The 19594-nt window shown below is 37.0% G+C and overlaps 7 non-coding genes across 7 annotated transcripts; 4 read left to right on the top strand and 3 right to left on the bottom strand.

Annotated features, from left to right (window-relative positions):
* Window positions 1-1010: 1010 nt before the first annotated feature.
* Window positions 1011-1082, bottom strand: Trnae-cuc. Its single transcript has one exon. It is a non-coding gene; the product is annotated as a tRNA-Glu (tRNA).
* A 3231-nt stretch (window positions 1083-4313) lies between these two features.
* On the top strand, window positions 4314-4385 carry Trnae-cuc. The gene has a single exon. It is a non-coding gene; the product is annotated as a tRNA-Glu (tRNA).
* A 4036-nt stretch (window positions 4386-8421) lies between these two features.
* Window positions 8422-8493, top strand: Trnae-cuc. Its single transcript has one exon. It is a non-coding gene; the product is annotated as a tRNA-Glu (tRNA).
* A 1676-nt stretch (window positions 8494-10169) lies between these two features.
* On the top strand, window positions 10170-10241 carry Trnae-cuc. The gene has a single exon. It is a non-coding gene; the product is annotated as a tRNA-Glu (tRNA).
* A 3560-nt stretch (window positions 10242-13801) lies between these two features.
* On the bottom strand, window positions 13802-13873 carry Trnae-cuc. The gene has a single exon. It is a non-coding gene; the product is annotated as a tRNA-Glu (tRNA).
* Window positions 13874-16264: 2391 nt separating this feature from the next.
* On the top strand, window positions 16265-16336 carry Trnae-cuc. The gene has a single exon. It is a non-coding gene; the product is annotated as a tRNA-Glu (tRNA).
* A 2180-nt stretch (window positions 16337-18516) lies between these two features.
* Trnae-cuc lies at window positions 18517-18588 on the bottom strand. The gene has a single exon. It is a non-coding gene; the product is annotated as a tRNA-Glu (tRNA).
* Window positions 18589-19594: the final 1006 nt, after the last annotated feature.

Raw genomic sequence — 19594 nt, 5'->3', positions numbered from 1 at the left:
TTATTTATTATTTCGTTCTTAGGTTTTCTTTTTGAAGTTCTTTTTAGGAGGTCGCGGTCCCTCGCCTTGTATTTTCCTGAGATTTGCAACCGGATACTCTAATTCTCTCTCTTTTCAGACGTAATTTTGCCTTAACTTATTACTGTGTGGCAGATCCTTGCTTTCTCCTTGACCTGAGGACCGGAATTACCACTATTACCTCAGATAACAAGAATACGATGCAAGAACCACGATGTAGACGTTGATTTGAGTTAGCAATCAGTGATTACTTGCATATCATGAGTGTATGAATTTATACAGAACTGTAAGGCAAGTAGAAGATTTGAATTTTAACTGAGGTACAGACGTCGGCATGGTTAGTAAATAAGTTACAGAATCCTAATCCGAAGTCAAGGCTCACATCATCGCAATCGAACGGGTTGCGGCAGCGGTGGCACCCAGCACAGCCAGCTCCTCCCCCTTGATGTTTTGGGTCGCCAGTCTGAGGGACACGCCCGACGACCCGATTCTTAAATGGCAAGAAGAACAGGCATTCAAAACATCAGAAATATAAATGAAAATGGATGAATAAGTCATGAATAATTTAAGTTAAGACTTTTGGATAAAAAGCAGTGGAAAGTATAACTAAGGGAGTTATAATGATTAACCAGAGTGCCTATTAATGAGTATAATTATTGCCAACATATGAATACAATTAAACAGTTAAAATTACAAGTGAAATATACATAAAAGGATCTCTAAAAAATTTTCATGTAAAAGAACCGCGACGAGTAGGTAGCGTTGTAATAACACGCCTTTTTTGCTGCCCGTTTCTTTGCCAACTCGCCCGTTCGGCAGTCGGTTAGTATTATCAATAACATCATGTACTAAAAGGTCTGTATTGTAGTTATGTTGCAAAATAAGAATACACTACATTACCTAATGCTGCGCTAGGTCATTCTACTCCTAAATGCATAGGTATGTAACCATATTGCAAATGTGCTGGCAGTTGCTCTATGCGTCGGAAAATCTTCCCGTGCCGGGAATCGAACCCGGGCCTCGCGGGTGAGAGCCGCGTATCCTAGCCACTAGACCACACGGGAGTTATAGTATACAATGCTCTTGATTACTTTTCCTCATCTGTATGTACAAAAAAAAGTAGATTTTCGTGCAACTTCCTCAATCATTACAATATGTGCTCCTCAGTCACAAAAAAATTTTCAAGGAGAGTATGTGGGATACAAGCAAGTCGAATATCAGCTTTGATTACCTTTCGTGACTTACATGTAGATACACATTTGCATATTCATATATGTGTGTGTGTGTGTGTGTGTGTGTGTGTGTGTGTGTGTGTGTGTGTGTGTGTGTGTGTGTGTGTGTGTGTGTGTGTGTGTGTGTGTGTTTCAGAAACGGGCCTTCATACGATTTATTTTGCAACTGTTTACATATGGCGAGTAAATTATGACATGGTACACAAATACCTACTTTGAAAAAATGCATAGAGAAAAAACAAACAAACATATTTTACAATATTTTCGTGTTCTATGGGTTTAAATTGACACAATACGTGTGTCAAAAACGGTTGCACTCATAAAGATAGCAAATAGATTCTACGAGAAGGAATGTAAACTCTAAATAAAATGTGAAAATGAAGTTATAAACATGTGCGCGTGAACAGGCGCGCGTATGTATGTGTATATATAAGTATTTGTATATATATATATGTATGTATGTATATATATATGTATATATAAGTATATATATATATTCACATCTACTTATATATGTACATATATATGTATATATATTTATATATTTGTATATATGTACATATATATTTATATATGTCATATAAATGAATATTTATAGGCATATATATTGGTTTTAATAACTCAAGTGCATTCTTTTTGTCTTATGAACATAAAAGGATCGTCTCTTAATCTCGCAAAGATGCCATGTGCTTCAAGAAAATTCCTTGTGAAAGCATTTATTTTATTTATTTATTCTTAATCTCGATGACACAACCAGCCAACATTCATGACAAACATTTCCATACTAGGCCTGAAGCACCTCCGCCACGTATCTCTAATGCAGTAAGCTATTTTCTAGCATTCGTACAGTTTAAACGGGTTTGCTAAACCCTGCTCGAAACATCTGCTTTCTCCAAGAAGTTGGTAAGGCTGTTTTGCCTTGACAGGGCCTTGCCAGTTGATCAGTTGAAGTGAACAGCAGGCGATGGTGGCTGTTCAGAAGGGAAAAACGAGTCTATATCTTGGAGGAGCACAGGTATACCACGTTTTCTCCGATATCTGAACATAAATTAGTCATTATGATCAAATTGCATGACTTTGCAGGTATAACTTGTAGACAAGATGCGAGCGAGAAAGTCACCGTGGTGTGTAATGATCTGTATTTCTCCCGTCAAGAAACACCGACCTTCTGCAACAAACATTTGAGTAGGAGGAACAAAGCAAATTTAATTCTGTATGCGTAATTTACAACATTTTTGTGATTTTGGAGTCACTTGATACCCGAGATAGGATCTACAAGTTTGAGAGGCGAAACATTTGCCAGGTATTTTTAAAGTGCTTTTCCAATATTTAGACCTTGTTCACAAACAAACAATAGAAAGTTTCATGATAATAATCATTGCAAGATGATCTGTAGTAAATTAAGGTCAACTTAAAACAAAATAATAAGTAATGCAACCTTTGATGATAAAAATCCTAGATATATATGTATGTGTGACTTCAGATTTTAGTTTGAATCATGTGTCATTTGAATATGAGTCATGATAATTACTAAGCACAAGAAGCAGTCCTAAAACTTGATTATAACTTAAGGTTCACCTCATCCCCTAAGACACTTTTATTTTTTTCTCGTATTTTCTTATAGGTACCTTAGTTACAGATGAGTGTTGATTTATTATACATTTCAATCATATCCAGCTTTTTCAGGATCTTGGTTCCTTTTTTGCTGTCATTGCAACTTGAGACGTAACAGTGAAAGTTTTTTTTTATTATTAATATATTACACAAACTTGGTATACTCACCCAACATCGCCTGTCTGGGAACCCTGGAATTCTCAATTTTTCCCTATTGAGCTTTATGTTTATTGAAAATCTCACGACTTATTTGAATATATACTGATGAATTCTCACACACAACTTTGACGTGAAACAGCAGAGATACGTGAATATACAAGGTTTCATTATTGCATGTGCGTGTTACGGAATTAGAGAAGACCGTTTTCTATGCGTCCGTGTCATTTCCGTTTGACTATTATTATGCGTAGTATTGCAGCTTAAGACTTTTTAGCTTTATATTTAGAATAATTTGAGCCACGTTCATTGATAAATAATATGTGTTTGATTACTGCAATACGTTCTTGCCTTGTATGAACTGATTAGCTGATAGCTAATCAGTTGCCAGTAATATGTAGAAAAGGGAGGCAAATATTGGGGAAACTCATACAATCAAGAACAATTCACATTTATGAAAACCTCGTCTAATCCCCGTTATTTTCTATAAACCCTAACAATTTTTTTTTCCGGGATAGAGGCAACATGCTTATTTACAAGTTCAAGTTTCACCCGAATTATTTCCCATTTCCTTTTTGCATGTTCTATTTCCTGCCGTGAACTTCTTTCATCTTTCCCCAGACATATCATATCTATCATATCTGGGGAATATAGAATGAGATATAAGGATATGAAAAATAAGGACACATACGGAAATCTATGTAGACTATGATCTTTTCCAGATATGACACATTAACAGGTTAGAGGTGAAAAAGATTAGTACAAATATTTACACACCTTGTATTATCTCTCCTCTGGCGATGGAGCTTCCCATAATGATGGAACAAAAGGTCTTACACCAGTCCACATTAGTTTCCTCCGTGATTCAGGTCATTCTCCACATTCTCTACATACAGATTGCGTTTCCTCCGTGATCCAGGTCATTCTCCACATTCTCTACATACAGATTACGTTTCCTCCGTGATCCAGTATTCCCATACTGCTGGGCGAATTGCTGGGCGAATTGGAGGTGACGTAGGTATCCATTTATCCTGAAGCTATAATTTACGTCTGAAACAGGATCATACATAAATGGGGGAAAGTATCTATCTGCGAGGGACGAAAGGTAAGCAAACCTGACATTCGATTTACTTGTATCTCACACGCTCTTCTAGATATTATGTTATTTTTTTTTGTGAATGAAGAGTACTTAATATAATGATTGAGAACGTTGCACCAAACCTAGTATGAAAATGGAAGATTGCTGTACACATACATGATGAAAAAGAATCAAAAGTATAACTATAATTGAACTCCCGTGTGGTCTAGTGGCTAGGATACGCGGCTCTCACCCGCGAGGCCCGGGTTCGATTCCCGGCACGGGAAACTTTTCAGAGTCGTCTGAATGCGTTCATCAGAAGCCAACATATTACAGAATACTTAAGGGGTAAAATGACTTAACATAACACCAGGATATGCAATGTTCCTCTATTGGGCCTTGCAGAGTATGCCTTACAGACAGGCGGGGCTTGGTAGCAAATTGGTAGTCCTACGACTATGGAGCCATTTTACTCGTTTAAAAATCATTCTACATCTTGTTCATTTCTCTTATAACTTTACCCATTAAATGCCGGGGGTCTGAAATAGAGTGGCCTCAATTTGACTTATGTCAGTAAATGACCAAAGGATATTATAAATGCAAAGAAATTCGACTTTTCGGAAATGCGAGCCAAACTTCATATTTACGATGATAAAAAATGCGCGTGTCCAATTACACGCAAGAAGCACGACACAAACTTTACTCAACAGTCCCAGTCGCCGTGACTGGGCGTACTGACGGGAGAAACACTTCTAACAATTCGATATATTTCTCCGAATTGAATCTCCCCTACATTTTGGCAGGAAAATCCATCCCCACATATTACAAGTCACGTGGCCACTTCTACCATATCTGGGAAAATACAGAATGAGACGTCGTTAGAATATGAAATATATGGACGCATACGGAAGTCTAAATAAACATTGACCTTTTCCATATATCATATACATTAACAGGTTAGAGGTGAAACTAATAAGTAATATTTACACACCTTGTGTTTATCTCTCCTCCAGCAACGGAGCTTCCCGCCCGCGGTGGAACAAAAGCTCTTTCATCAGCCTTGCGTTCCGTTGGGTACTTCGTAGCACAACGAAACGCACAAATTCAGCGGAACGGCCTGCTGCGCGATAGTATATTCTAGTATATTCTTCGTGTGACGCTACGGTCCCGGGAGGTGGTGCGCCGAGCAGACGACGCGTTAATAGTTTACAGACACATAAGCAGGGAATATTTTCCAGTGTGGATTTGTCATATAAACTTTTATGGCCAACGAAATGCAAGTGAACACTGTAACTGTAATGACTTATTTGTATTTTATAGCATATTAAACTGATCATAGGATGTTTAATGTAAAGAAACACGAGAGCATAAGTCCTCGTAAGCCTAGCTGGTGATAACACAGTGGTCCAATAATGGTTAATATGCTATATAACGATAAACAGAAGACCATTATAAACACTTGCACATGAAAAATCTTATTTAAGTGCAATGAAAACAAAATTCATTCTTGCTATGAACACTAATAGTGTTGTAAGTATATTGATTGTTGCTACAGCCTCCCTTTGTCACTATAGTTACAAGAATGTACAATTACACTTCAGCAATATTGAACGAAAAATTATTTATGCAAACATGCTGGCTATATAATTTGTCTTTACTTCAGCTTCATTATTTCTCTCTTCTCTCTGTTGCACATGAATCATTCTCCCATCATCATTATCTGCTTCTTGCTACTACTCATCTAAATGAAGTTTCTCATTCAATAATATGAAATTATACCAGAAGGCAAGCAGTGAATATCAAAATAGCTTTTTTAGTATTCACATGTCTAAGAATTTTATCCTCCGAAATTTACATTTAAGAAGACCAAATGCCCTTTTAATTACTACTCTTGCAGAAGAATGGTTTTGATTATATGCAGCTGCGGTGTAAGATGACGACTATCACGATAACGGCACATTATGTACTTTGATAGCGGGTATGCTGAGTCTCCTGACAATGTAAAGTATTTGTATTGTCCCCATCATCCAAAATAGCTATAATGGGACTATTTTTAAATACTCTGGCATCATATGCTGAACCAGGCCACCCACAATATGCATCAGTGAATCTTACGTCCGAGTCACAAATCCCTTGCAAGATTATTTTTGAAAGAAGGTTTCCTAATTATATAATCAGATCGGTTTTGCCCCGATCCTGGTAGAGGAATGTGTGTTCCATCTATGGCCCCAGCAATTCCAGGGAAGCCTGTATTAGGCAGGAAATCTTCTGCTAATGATGTTCTGTTGTTCTCTAGGCGTTGCAGGCCATTTTATAAGATCATCCTTCACTGACTCCACTGCATCGCAGACTTCAAAGAGCACTCTTAAGGCTAAACTTACACAAGTCAAATCTGTCACCAACAGAGTTGAGAGATTCTTGGTTTCCGAGTAGTCAGAGAGTAACAGGGCTTTTTTCTCAGATGTTAAACGAGGCTGAAGAAGCTGAAACAGATCCTGAAAAAGGGGGGGGGATATCTATCTATCTATCTATCTATATAGACATACACACACAAGTTTATTCTTATGAAAAACAAAACAATTTACATTGGAAAACTTCATGTTCATACTTAAAAGGCTCATGAAGTTGCTCTTGAATATTTAGTTCCTATGGCTGCACACGTATCATCATCATCAATAACGGTATGCTCATTGTTTGAGCAGCCGTGGACCTCTCCACCATCCTTCGCCACTAAACTCGATCTTACACTTTTCTCTCCACTTGTATCCATCGACAGCCTCGCAGATATCTTTGGATATTGTTCGCATCAGTCTTAGTCTTCAGGATATTTGCCTTTCCTCTGTTCCTATCACCATCCCTGGTCTGGAGAGTTTTTCTCATACTTTTACTTCCATTACTGACCAATAAACTTTATATTTCCTCATTGTCAAGATGTCCAACAGTCAGTTTTACAATTTATTTTTCTCAGCACTTCATCATTCGTCTTCTTCTCTGTCCAACTAACTTGCAGATATTTCTGTAACACCACATTTCAAAAGCATTGATCTTTTCTTTGTCTATCTACTCACACCAACACTCAGAATCCATATGATGCAATTGGAAAATAATGAGTTCATAACCCTCAGCTTATGTCCGTAAGATAATGCTTCGGTCTTCCAGATATTGAGGGCATTGTGGCTGTTTTTGGCAATGGTAAATCTTCTTTTTATCTCCGGTGAATCATCATATGTATTAGTTAAAACAGCTCCAAGATAAGTGAACTCTTTCACATTTTCCACAAACATTCCATTGATTGTAACATGTTCATCATTGTTCATTGCCGGTTATCTAAGATCTAAGCAAAATGGGACAGTGTTTTAGATGCTGATTGAAGATGATATTGAGAATTCCTTACTTCTTATCTTTTGTATTATTTAAATTGCCTTGTGCATGGGGTAAGATGATTCATTCAGTGGGATAGGTTGTAGATTCACACATTTTTAGCCAATAAAAGATAACAAGAAAAGGATATACTTTGCTTTTTATTGCTTTCAAACAATAGCTGAATATGCAGGCTCAAAAATAGGACTACAGGAGCTAAAGAAAAAAAACGACTGGAAATTAACTATTTCTTGTGCTCATAAAACTAAATTTCTTTGTGAGTAGACAATTCCCAGAAATTATTGCTTTGAGAAAATTAATATATTTACTTCTGATAATGTCAGATAAAAAGTCAGTTATCTGAAATATATAAATATTTTTCAGTGTCTTGAGTGTTAGTATTCTAAGAATTAACTTGTACAATAATATAATATTCTGAACCCCATGAATTAAATGCAAATATGTTTTATAACTAAAATTGACTCTCTACTACTTAATTAATAAGCATAACATATGTTCCCCCATATACTGAATATAGTAAAAAAGTAACTCGCATCTCTCTACCTACCACATGAAAAAAGCTTATGTGTAGAAGATTCTATAGTCTTATGATTCAGGATCAAATATGATGTAATTGCATTGCTTCACCCTAGTTCATCTTCCCCTTCCCCTGCATATATTCGAGTAAAATTTTTGTTGAGCCTTGCCATGTTTACAAAATTGTTTTAGGTATCCCCAAAATTTGTCTTGTATTGTGAAAGATGTTCATTCTCATTCATACCTTTTCTACAACTGATATTCGACTTATATTCCACACACTCTCATAGACATTATATGCATCTTTGTAAATGAAGAGCACATATAAAGGCGGAGGAGGATGCACCAAAATCTGCGATAGAAATTAAAGGTTGCTCTACATATAACAGATGAAAACTAATCGAAAGCCTCTTTAAAATTAACAACTCCCGTGTGGTCTAGTGGCTAGGATACGCGGCTCTCACCCGCGAGGCCCGGGTTCGATTCCCGGCACGGGAAGGTTTTCAGAGTTGCCTGAATACGTTCATCAGAATACTTGAGGCTTAGCATGACACCAGGTAATGCAGTGTACCTTTATATTCCTCTTGCGTGTTCGCGAGGCACAGGTAAGGCAGGTTTTTTCGGGACCTTGAATTCACTGTAATTTGAGGCTTAATAGTGAAATTATTTTTTTCTTACATTAATATATTACACAAAATTTTTATACTTTCCCAATCTCGTCTTTCTGAGAGCCCTAGAATTCTCTTTTTTTCACAATTGAGCGTTATGTCTAATTCTGAGAATCCCATGACTTCTTTGAATATATACTGATGAATTTTCACACACATCTTAGACGTGGAGCAGTAAATATACGCGAATATACAAGGTTTCATCATTGCGTGTGTGTAATGCGGAATTAGAAATAACCATTTTCAATGTGCCTAAGTCATTTTCGTTTGACTATTATTATGCGTTCTACTGCAGGTTAAGAATTTTTGGTTTTATATTTCAAATCATTTCAACCACGTTCAGCGCAAAATGACATGTATTTACTGAAATTCTTTATTGGTTTGGATGAGCTGATTTATTGATAATCAGTTGCCTTTTCATTTTTAAAGAAAAAACACTAATATGCCGAAAAAGAAGGCAAATATTGGGCAAAAGCATACTAACAGGAACAATTCACTTTTACTTGAAACTTTCTCCAACCCCCATTATTTTCTCCCCGCAGTCTTTCCGGGACAGAGGGGACATGCTTATTTACAAATTCGGTTTCATTCGCAATGCTTCCATTTCCCTCTCTGCATGTCCTATTAACTGTTAAGAGGTTAAGTCACTGGCAGTTTCCCATACTAAATTAGCTCTTTTTTTTTATCTGGTTCAAGTCGCATGCCTTCTTTGGCTAGGTTTAGGATCTCCAGGTGGTTTAGGTCACGAAACCACCTACCAACTGCCTTCGACGTCTTCATTGGGTAGTTATCCTGCATGGATACGATCGTTTCTCGGAGAGGCAAGAGATAGCTACGTACTGTCTAACAATTCGATATATTGCTCCGAATTAAATCTCCCCAATATTTTGGCAGGAAGATCCATTCCCACATACAACAAGTCATGTAGCCACTTCTCGCAGTTTTGTAGATATTTTGTCTATCATATCTGGAAGAGATTAGAAGATGAAATATAATGACACATAAGAAAATATATATAGACATTGATCATTTCCATACAAATATAAATTAACAGGTTAGAGGTGAAAATAATTAGTAAACACACCTTGCGTTATCTCTTTTGCAGCAATGAAGCTTCCCGTGCGTGCTAGAACGAAAGGTCTTCCATAAGTCCAATTTACTCTTTGCTAGTAAAGCAGAGCATTCTCTTCATATTGCTGGGCGAAATAGGGGTGTTCTTGGCGATGACGTGGGTGTTCATTAATCCTAAAGCCATAATTTACGTCTGAAACAGGATGTACATAAATGTGGGAAAGTTTTTTCTATCAACAAGGGACGAAAGGTAATCAAACCTGATATTCGACTTATTTCTATCCCACACGTTCTGGACATTATAAGCATTTTTGTGAATGAGGACCACATAATATAATGATTGGGAAAGTTGCACCAAAATCTGCGATAAAAATTAAAGATTTCTGTACACATTCATGACGAAAAATAATCAAAGGATTCTCATACATTAACATCTCCCGTGTGGTCTAGTGGCTAGGATACGCGGCTCTCACCCGCGAGGCCCGGGTTCGATTCCCGGCACGGGAATGTTTTCAGTCTGACTGCGCCCATCATAAGCCAACATATTACAGAATACTTCCTGTGGTTAAAGGACTTGCTATAACATCAGGCAATGCAATGTACTGTGAGGCTTCCAAGCCTCCCTCCTCTGCCCTCCCTCACTCCCCCCACGTTTTTTTTCCTTCTCTCTCCCATTCCTCTCTTTCTGATCCTCTTTCCCTCTTTACCACTCCTTTTTCCCTCTCTCCTCTTCCTCCTTCCCTCTCTTTCTCTTACCATATTTCCATCCTCTCTCTCTCCTTCTCTTTTATATTCCCCCTCTTTGCTTCTCTCTGTCTTGCAAACGTTCTTTACCTAGCCTAATTCCCTTTGCCTTAGCCTAGTTCTGTCTTGTCTTACTTTTGCCTTCTCTAAGTTCATCTTCCGTATTCTTACTCCTTTCTACTTTGTATCCCTTAATCTTGCTGTTACGTGCATTTCCTCTGAAACCTCCTGGTCCTTGGCTATGTCTGTACTCTATAGAACTGCCCCTCATCGTCTAACTTCCTATATATGCTTTGTCTAGCACTTTCTCCTGATTTCTCGCCTGTTCCCTTACTCTAGATCTTTACCCTTTATTCCTACGACCCTATGGCTCCCTTTTTCCTAATCCTGGCCTCTTATCCGGTCTCGGAGAGTCTGTATGATCCTGGAGGAGCCACGGCAGATGGGTCGCCTGACACTCCGCCCTACCCTTACCTATTTTTTTTTTCTTCTGCCATGCATTTTTGTAAATTGCAACGATTTTCAATAGGTATGAAAATTAAATCGTCTGTTTTTATTTAAAAGTTTTGTTTACATTTTGCTGTCGGGCATTTTAGAAAGCTGAGCATGTTTGAACTAGCCTGTCGCCCTGCCTCTGCCTTTTTTTATTGCATCTTGTGTTAAGTTACAATTCTTTTAATTATACGCATGTTGTTTTCTTTTTAACTGAACCTTTTTTAAATTCTATTTTGGCACCTTTTATTTCATTTTGAGGACACTGGCAAGGTATTTTCTTTCTTTGCTCGTATTTTGAATATCCATTTTTTATAGTTCATGACTTTGTACTTTTTATCGATTTTAATGTGTTCATCAGCTCCTTAATTTTACAATATTTGTGTTTTTTGTTATGTTTTATTACTTTCATTGCCCTATTTGCGATTTTTATAAATGAGTTTTGTTTTATATCCATTTTTAATAAGTTACTGTACTGATGAATAGTATTTCTTAAATGTTTTTTTTACAAAGTTCATGTCAAAACCCCTGCTACATAAGAGGCTCAATTCCACGGAATAGACGAGTGTTAAGACGAACGTGTGTATGTGTGCCCCACGTGGATCTTACGGTGACATGGCGACGGACCTCCAGGAGAGAAGGTTGTACCTATCCTGAACATTGCCTTTTTTGTGAAAAGCTAGGTGTGTTCTTTCATTCATAATCAGCATGGAACTACCTACACCCCTAATCCACAGATAATCCTATCTTACTCGAGGGCTTGCAAGGAAGATTGGATTGTCTTTTCGTATTATAGAATGACAGGGCCCCACTATCCCTGGCCCTTGGTCCTTTTTACCGCTTCACGGGCACCGTCATTTGGACGTTGCATCTATAAAGGGCTCTCATTACGGAAACCCTTACAGTACCTTTAATTAGTAACATCACTACGTGGGTCTCACAGTGTGACTTCCGGCCAGTAGAGCTGTTCATATAATTGGTAGCAAGGCGTGTAACTGAAGCCATTCTACGTTTAAAAATTCTGTACCTTGTGCATTTCGCTTATAACTTTTTCAATTAAATTTCACTGATATACTCACTAATAGTTTCCACTTATCCATATTCAGTGTTCTTAATTTAAATTATTTTACGTCTTGTTTCCCTTTGTAAATAAAACAATAAAAAAACTAAGGATGAAACGAAACGAAATCACCCAAGAAAAACCTGAGGTCCGCAATCTGTACTCTCAAAATTTACAACACAGGTGTCACAAAACACAGACGTTACCTTATTCTATACAAGAAGGTGGACGCGGCTGGGGCACCACTCTCTCTTTTAAAAACATGCAATTGAATGAAACAAGGGGTTCTTTAGCTGTTCAACCCTCACCGCATATGGATCTGGCGAAGAAAAAGAAACAGGTAAAACATCATGTGAGAGCATATAGGGAATATTATTTATTGAACCCTGCTTATATTTAATCGGAAAATTATGATCAGCTAATTCTGCACTCTTAAAGTACGGTGATGAGTTTACACAGCTCTTCTAGTGGGAATCAGCATGTCTCGGTCATTGTGGACCAATGATCAAGTTCTCTTAAGTTCGTACCCTTACCTATTAAGCAGAGACAGTGCTGGTTCCGTCCATCCCTACGCACACGACGGTCGTGGTAATCCTCCTTCACCGAAAAGAAGACGAAGACGAAGACGAAGACGAAGACGAAGACGAAGACGAAGTCTATTGCATTTATAAGAGATCCACGGAAGAAGAAAAAGAAAAAGAAATAAAAAGAGAAAGAGAAAGAGAAAGAGAAAAAGGAAAAGGAAAAGGAAAAAAAAGAAAAAAAAGAAAAAAAAAGAAAAAAAAGAAAAAGAAGAAAAAAAGAAAAAGAAAAAGAAAAAGACGGTCTACTGCAGAGATCCACAGGTATACATTTATTTCCCATGGATTCACGAGCGAGACTAACATCGCCCGCACAACGAGCTCTTCCCGAATAGCCCTTGGAACTACCAAGGTATCGCTGCAGTGCCACTTCGATAGTTAGCTATCTGGGTCCCTTGTAACTTAATTTTCTCTGCAATATGGTTATATTTTCATTTAGCATTTGTAATATGAATATATTTATTTTGTAACTAATATTTTAATTTTCTATGTAGGTTATGTACTGTACCTCTTATTTGCAATGTACTGTCTTTTTCTTTATATTACTGGTTTATGTTCTTAGTTTTAATGTTCCACCATAAGTTACGGTATTTTAAGTATAGTTTTTCTAGTCCTAAGTTTCCTATTCTTTCATTCTTAGCTTGTTCTTTTGAAGTTCCTCTAGGAGGTCGCGTCTTGTATTCTCTTGAAAACTGCAACCGTGTACTCGCTTGCCTTCTCTTATAAAGGATGGATATACTAATCCTCTCTCTCTTTGTGCTTAACCCCCTAGTCTGTGGCAGATCCTCGGGTTCCCCTTGACCTGAAAACCAGGTCATCGCAATGTGGCAATGGTCTGCGTGCATATGGCCGAAGACCCAGTGGCTTGGCATAGGGAGGCCTTGGATGAAATTATAAAAGTGAAATATATAAGATACAGTATGATCTTTAACATATTCATGTAAGAGTCGTGATGAGTAGGTAGTGCAGTCGTTACACGCCTTGCTACCAAGTTCGTTACCAGCCCGCCTGTTCGGAAGTCGGGTTGTTATTATAATCATAATGACCTGTAAAATCCGCATTGTAGTTATAGTTACAAAAGAAAAATACACTATAGTACCTACTGCTGCACTAGGTCATTTTATCCCTAAATACTTGGGTATCTAAGCATTAAGTAATATGTTGGCCGTTGATCTACACATCTGAAAACCTTCCCGTGCCGGGAATCGAACCCGGGCCTCGCGGGTGAGAGCCGCGTATCCTAGCCACTAGACCACACGGGAGTTGTAGAAATATTGGCTCTTATTTATTTTTTATCATCTTTATGTAAAAAAAAAAGAAAAGAGAAGAAAAAGAAAAGAAAAGAAAAAAAAAAAAACAGGTAGCAACTTCCTCAATAATTAAAGTATGTGTTTCTCAGTCAAAAATACGCATATTTGATCTAGAACTTGTGGGGTATGAGTACGTTGAATATCAGCTTTGATTACCTTTCGTCACTTGCAGGTAGATAAACCTTTGCATATTCATATATATGCTTTAGCAAGGGCCTTCAGACGATTCATTATGCAGTTGTTTACGTAAGCGGGTAATTTATGGCATTGTGGTACATAAATAGCTACTTGGAAAAAATGTATGGAGGTAAAAATATACAATATTTTCGTATTTTATAAGTTTAAATTGATAATTTTCCTTGCGAGAAGGAAATGTAAACTCCTGATAAAATGTGAAAATAAAGTTATAGACATATACGCGTGAACAGGTGCGCGCACAGGCGCGCACACCCACCCACACAAAACCTTACAATATATACATATATATAAATATATATACATATATGTATATATGTGAAAATATGTGTATATATATAATGTATATGTGTATGTGTATATATATGTATATATACGCATATATGTGTATATATGTATATATATGTGTATATATACATGTATATATATGTGTGTGTGTGTGTGTGTGTATATGCATATATATATATATATATATATATATATATATATATATATATATATATATATATATATATATATACATATGATATAGATATATGTGTGTATATATGTATATATAGAATATATAAATGTCGTAAACAAGATGTATAGTAATCTGTAAAATTAATTTACGATTATTAGGGTTCACTGCCACCACCAGTTCTTTCTATAGGCAAAACTGGAAACCTCATAACTAATATGTGAGCATGTGACACAGCGGTTATTAGGGTGCCTAACTAACTTGATGGGCAGCATAAAAAGTTCTTGTTTTATTATTTTTATTTTCTGTATATATGCAACTAATTTAAAAACAAATTATACACATATAAAAGAACAAAATATAAACACTATGAACTACATACTTTATCTCTAAATCCTTCTGAAACAGACAATAACTAGGCCCGTCACAATTACCCCATCTTTAGTTGTTAGTGTTTCCCCTAACAACTATTAAAAAGAGCAGAATATTCTACCGCAATACTCTCCGATAATGGACTCTCTGCCCAGTATTCTCCCACACAACTCAGAATAGCATTTCCCTTACCAAAGCTGCCAGCAGGTGTCTGTCCATCTGGTTGCGGGACCGTCAGAAGAGATTCTGTCTCTTTCTCCCTGCTCCTTTCCTCTCTCGTCGCCGCGCGTGCGCAGACGGAGTACCTCCTCAAGGATACACGATGATCTTTGTCTGTATTTAATCTTTATTTCGTTGTCTTACCACACAAATATATGGGTGCAGTCTTTTCGTCTTGAGAACATACAAGGATCGTCTCTTCATCTCGCAAAGAAGCCAAGTCTTTTAAGGAAATTCCTTATGAAAGCATTTTTTTATACCTTAGTTGCAGATGAAAATGTTTATTTATTGGGCATTTCAAATATATATTTTCACACACTGTAGTTATTTGTGGCAGAGTTTTCTCGGAAAGATATTTCTCGTGCGTGGTCGCGGGGCACAGGTAGGGCTGCCTTTTTAGGACCTTGGGTACGCATTTCCTTAGGGGCTTTGCAGTCACTGTAATTTGCGACCTAATAGTGACGTTATTAAATGATTTCCAATTCTTTCATTTTTATATTATACAAAAATTAGAATATCTTCCCAACCAAGAAATGGTCTGTATGGGAACCCTGTAATTCTCAGGCACTTTTTTCACTATGGAAGATTACACCAATATATATTGGGGAGACATGAAATGAGACAGTAAGAACGTGTTTTGTTATTGTTAAGATAATATTCGACTCCATGTTTTCATTGTGTGTCGGTACATGATTGGTGGGATTAACTCTTCCATAAGACTTGGTTTTTATATGTTGCCAGTACCCTGTATAAAATGGTCAATGTTAAGAAGTAAAAATGATTTACAGCCTAAATCTATACGTCTATTATTAATGTCAGTGATTAAACATTCCAGTCATATTTCTGTTGGTATATACCATTTTTATATATATATATTTTTTTATTCTGATCTGTTTTATTTTTAAAAGCGCTCCATTAGCTATCGACTTGAGATAAGTCGAAACTTTTGCATTTTTTGTGGAAACGTAAAAATTACCTTAAAAAGTGCTTAAATGCAAATACACAATGAGGTGTGGCATCAAGACAATTCACTTTATTCTAAGAGGAAAATTAAACTCTTAGCTATTAACTGTAAGCAGATTCCATTCTAGCAAGTATCCCGTGTGGTCTAGTGGCTAGGATACGCGGCTCTCACCCGCGAGGCCCGGGTTCGATTCCCGGCACGGGAAGGTTTTCCGGGTAACACAGGTGTGACAACATCCTGTAGTCCAAGAACAGAAATCGCTTATAAAGATTTCAACGTAGTGACAGAAAAGTATTCTCCATTAGACCAATGTGAAGTGCGCCGGGAAGGGACAAATTTAAATAATGAATCTGTTGCACAATAGTAGTTATTATTATTCCTTGCTTGTTTTACCATTTGCATCTGTCCCTATCCTATCCTGCCTCCATCCTTATCCTTTCCTGGCCTGTATCCTGCCGCATTTCCCCCTCGTAACTCTCTTATTCGCACCCTCTTCTTGTTCCTTCGCTTTTTCACTTCCTTCTACTTCTACGGCAATTTCCTTTTCCCGTATGTTCTACCTTCTACCTTTAACCTTATCCTCTCCTGCTAGCATCCTATCCCTATCCTACTCAGCATCCTGCCGTGATCCACAGGGCGAATCGAGCACAGCCGGACCGCTTCCCTCTGCCAGTCTCATTTCTACCCTTATTTATGATCTCTATTTTATGCTGGCTTTATTTGCATGTGATTAACGTTTATTTACACCTTTTTGTACATATTATAAATAAAACTGCCATTGAAATCGATCGTTATCCACTCATATTTTAGAAAGATTCACAAGATGTGCGGATAACGGGGGCATCCACATCTGCTGTGAATGCATCTATTTTTACCTATTTTATCTCTTGTATTTTAAGCTTAATTTCATTATTTTTTTATGGTTTCTCTTTACTTGTTTATCCTTTTCTTCTCTCCTTTACAGCAAGAGTAAGTAACTGATTTTATCCTTTTTATTAATGAATCGCATCATATTTTACGTATTTTTTCATGGTAATTATAATTTTCTTAATGATTTCCTTTAACATTTTATTGCTTTTGTTTATGTTTCTTATCTTTTGTATATTTTCATTCATTATAACATTCCCTATTTATTATTTTCCTGTTTTTTATGTATTACGCCCCCATCCTCGGGAATTGATGTAACCCCGATGTTATTGTTAAATAAAGGAAGTGGATCTCTGACTGTGTTGACCCTTTGCCATGCTGGGTTAAGCCCCGGCTCCTTTTTCTTCTCCTAAAATTCATTTTCCTCCACCCCTTATCCTTCCCCTATCCCCATTCTTCCTTCCCACTCTTCTTTTCAAACTTTTGTCTTTGTTTACCCTTTGGGTTTACTCTCTGGATTTACACCCCGGGTGCTGAAACAAGGTTGTATTGTCCCTTTTACTTGTCAAGGTGTATTTATGATGGAGGTGCTTTTATTCTTTTAACATTAGTGTTTAGTGTGAACCACGTGTGCTCCTTTGCCTTAGACTTTTTACTTCTCAATTTTACTTGCTTTTAGCTTGTACTTTTACTCGCTTCGTTTATTCCTACTTTATTCTTACTTTTATCTTGTACTTTTACTCGTTTCTTTTATGCATGCTTACTTGAGCTTTTACTACAGATTTTGCTTTTCACTTTTCTGTCTGTTTTTACGATCCTCATTTTAGCTTTTATGTATTTAAACTTCGATGTTTTACAAGTTTTATCGATTTTAAGCCCTTCTGGCATCTTATTTTTGTTGTAATTCTTAAGCCTTTCTGGCATTTGTCATTTTTGAGTCTTCAATTTAGTTTTACTTCGGTGCCTTCTGGATATTCGTTTTGTTTATTTTAAGATTTTATATTTCATTTATCATGTATCATCTTCGTAATGGTCTCGCTCCCGGTAGGCCTGCATCTCCGGGGATAATTGGTTTGTGAGGTCGTGTGGGTCCTGAGCCTTAAGCTCGGTCCCCCCAACCCCTTTTCGAGGAGCGAGCGGGGCCCCTCATGTTCCTTGGCCCCTAAGCCTGAAGTCTCCCGCTTCACGCGTGGCCGCATTTGGGTTCCTCATTCACATAACCTTACAGAAGTACCCCAAGGTTGGGTACTCTACTCTAGGGTCAGGGGTGACTTGTCAGTTTTTCCTTTTCTGAAATTGCATGGAGTATAGGTGTGTTCCTGTACTTCCCTAGATCGTAATTGGTGGAATTAGTTTCATTTTCTTCGGGAAAACAGAGTTTGATATATGTCTTTCCAGTTGCATCATGGTACACATCCTATTGATCAATTGATGGATATTCCCATGCCTCTTTATCGAAGCCTTCGTGTAGTGAACAATATCTGATTTTAGACTACAGGGTGGATCACACGGAAAACTTTCCCGTGCCGGGAATCGAACCCGGGCCTCGCGGGTGAGAGCCGCGTATCCTAGCCACTAGACCACACGGGAGGTAATAAGTGGTTATTTTGCTTACGTTTTAAGTCACTAAGTAAGTTCTGTTTCTTGTAGAATGTAATGTGAACTCATTAAGTACTAGACCACCCAAGGAATTTTCTATTTTGTGCTGTTAAATACATTTATATTTAGTTCATACATAAGGTTCTTTATGATACTTTTCTTGTTCAAAGCCAATGAAAGTATGTAACGGCAGTGTTCACTGAATTTATGAGGCTGATAAGTGGTTGTACGCTTACAATCACATACTTGTTCCTCTTTTTCCCCAAAGATTCTTGTGAGAATTTGCATAGAGATAGCTAATTATAATTGCCCAAGAATAGTTTCATCAGCTATAATTGTCTTGTGTTATTGCCTATATCACATTTGAATAAGCTGGTTTCCTTTCCATCACTCTTGAATGTCAGCAAATATAGGGAGGGAACAGGTTTTATTTAATATTGTTATTAAGATCATATCTGAATAAAAGTAATCGTCATTACACATTACGGACCTAAGGGAAGAGACAGGAATACGCACACCATTTGTAATATATTGTTAACGTAAGGCAGGTTATATTCACTTAAGAAGTGCAATAGCTTTAAGTTCTTGTAATAATGATAACAATAACAATAACAACAACCACAAACACAAACAACAACAACAACAACAACAACAACAACAATAACAACAACAACAACCATAGTAATGATAGTAATAATAATAATAATAATAATAATAGTAATAATAATAGTAATAATAATAATAATAATAATAATAATAATAATTGTTATCATATTAATGTTACTAACAGCTGCAACAAAATAGCAATAATATTCATGATTATCGGGATGGTTAATGGTTACAAAGCAAACGAAGGTCATTTAGCGTTATTGAAAGGTGTAATGGTAAAGAGGAGGGTTAGTTGATTAAATGTGCCAGGAGGCGTATGGCAGTTCAAGAAGGCAGGGATTAACAAGGATGATAGATCAGGGTATTAAAGGAAGAACTGTGGGATTCT

This window comes from Penaeus monodon, chromosome 36 (genome assembly GCF_015228065.2).
Source record: "Penaeus monodon isolate SGIC_2016 chromosome 36, NSTDA_Pmon_1, whole genome shotgun sequence".
NCBI classification, from domain to species: domain Eukaryota; kingdom Metazoa; phylum Arthropoda; class Malacostraca; order Decapoda; family Penaeidae; genus Penaeus; species Penaeus monodon.
Note: the sequence above shows the minus strand (reverse complement) of the source record. Positions and strands in the feature narration are given on the sequence as shown.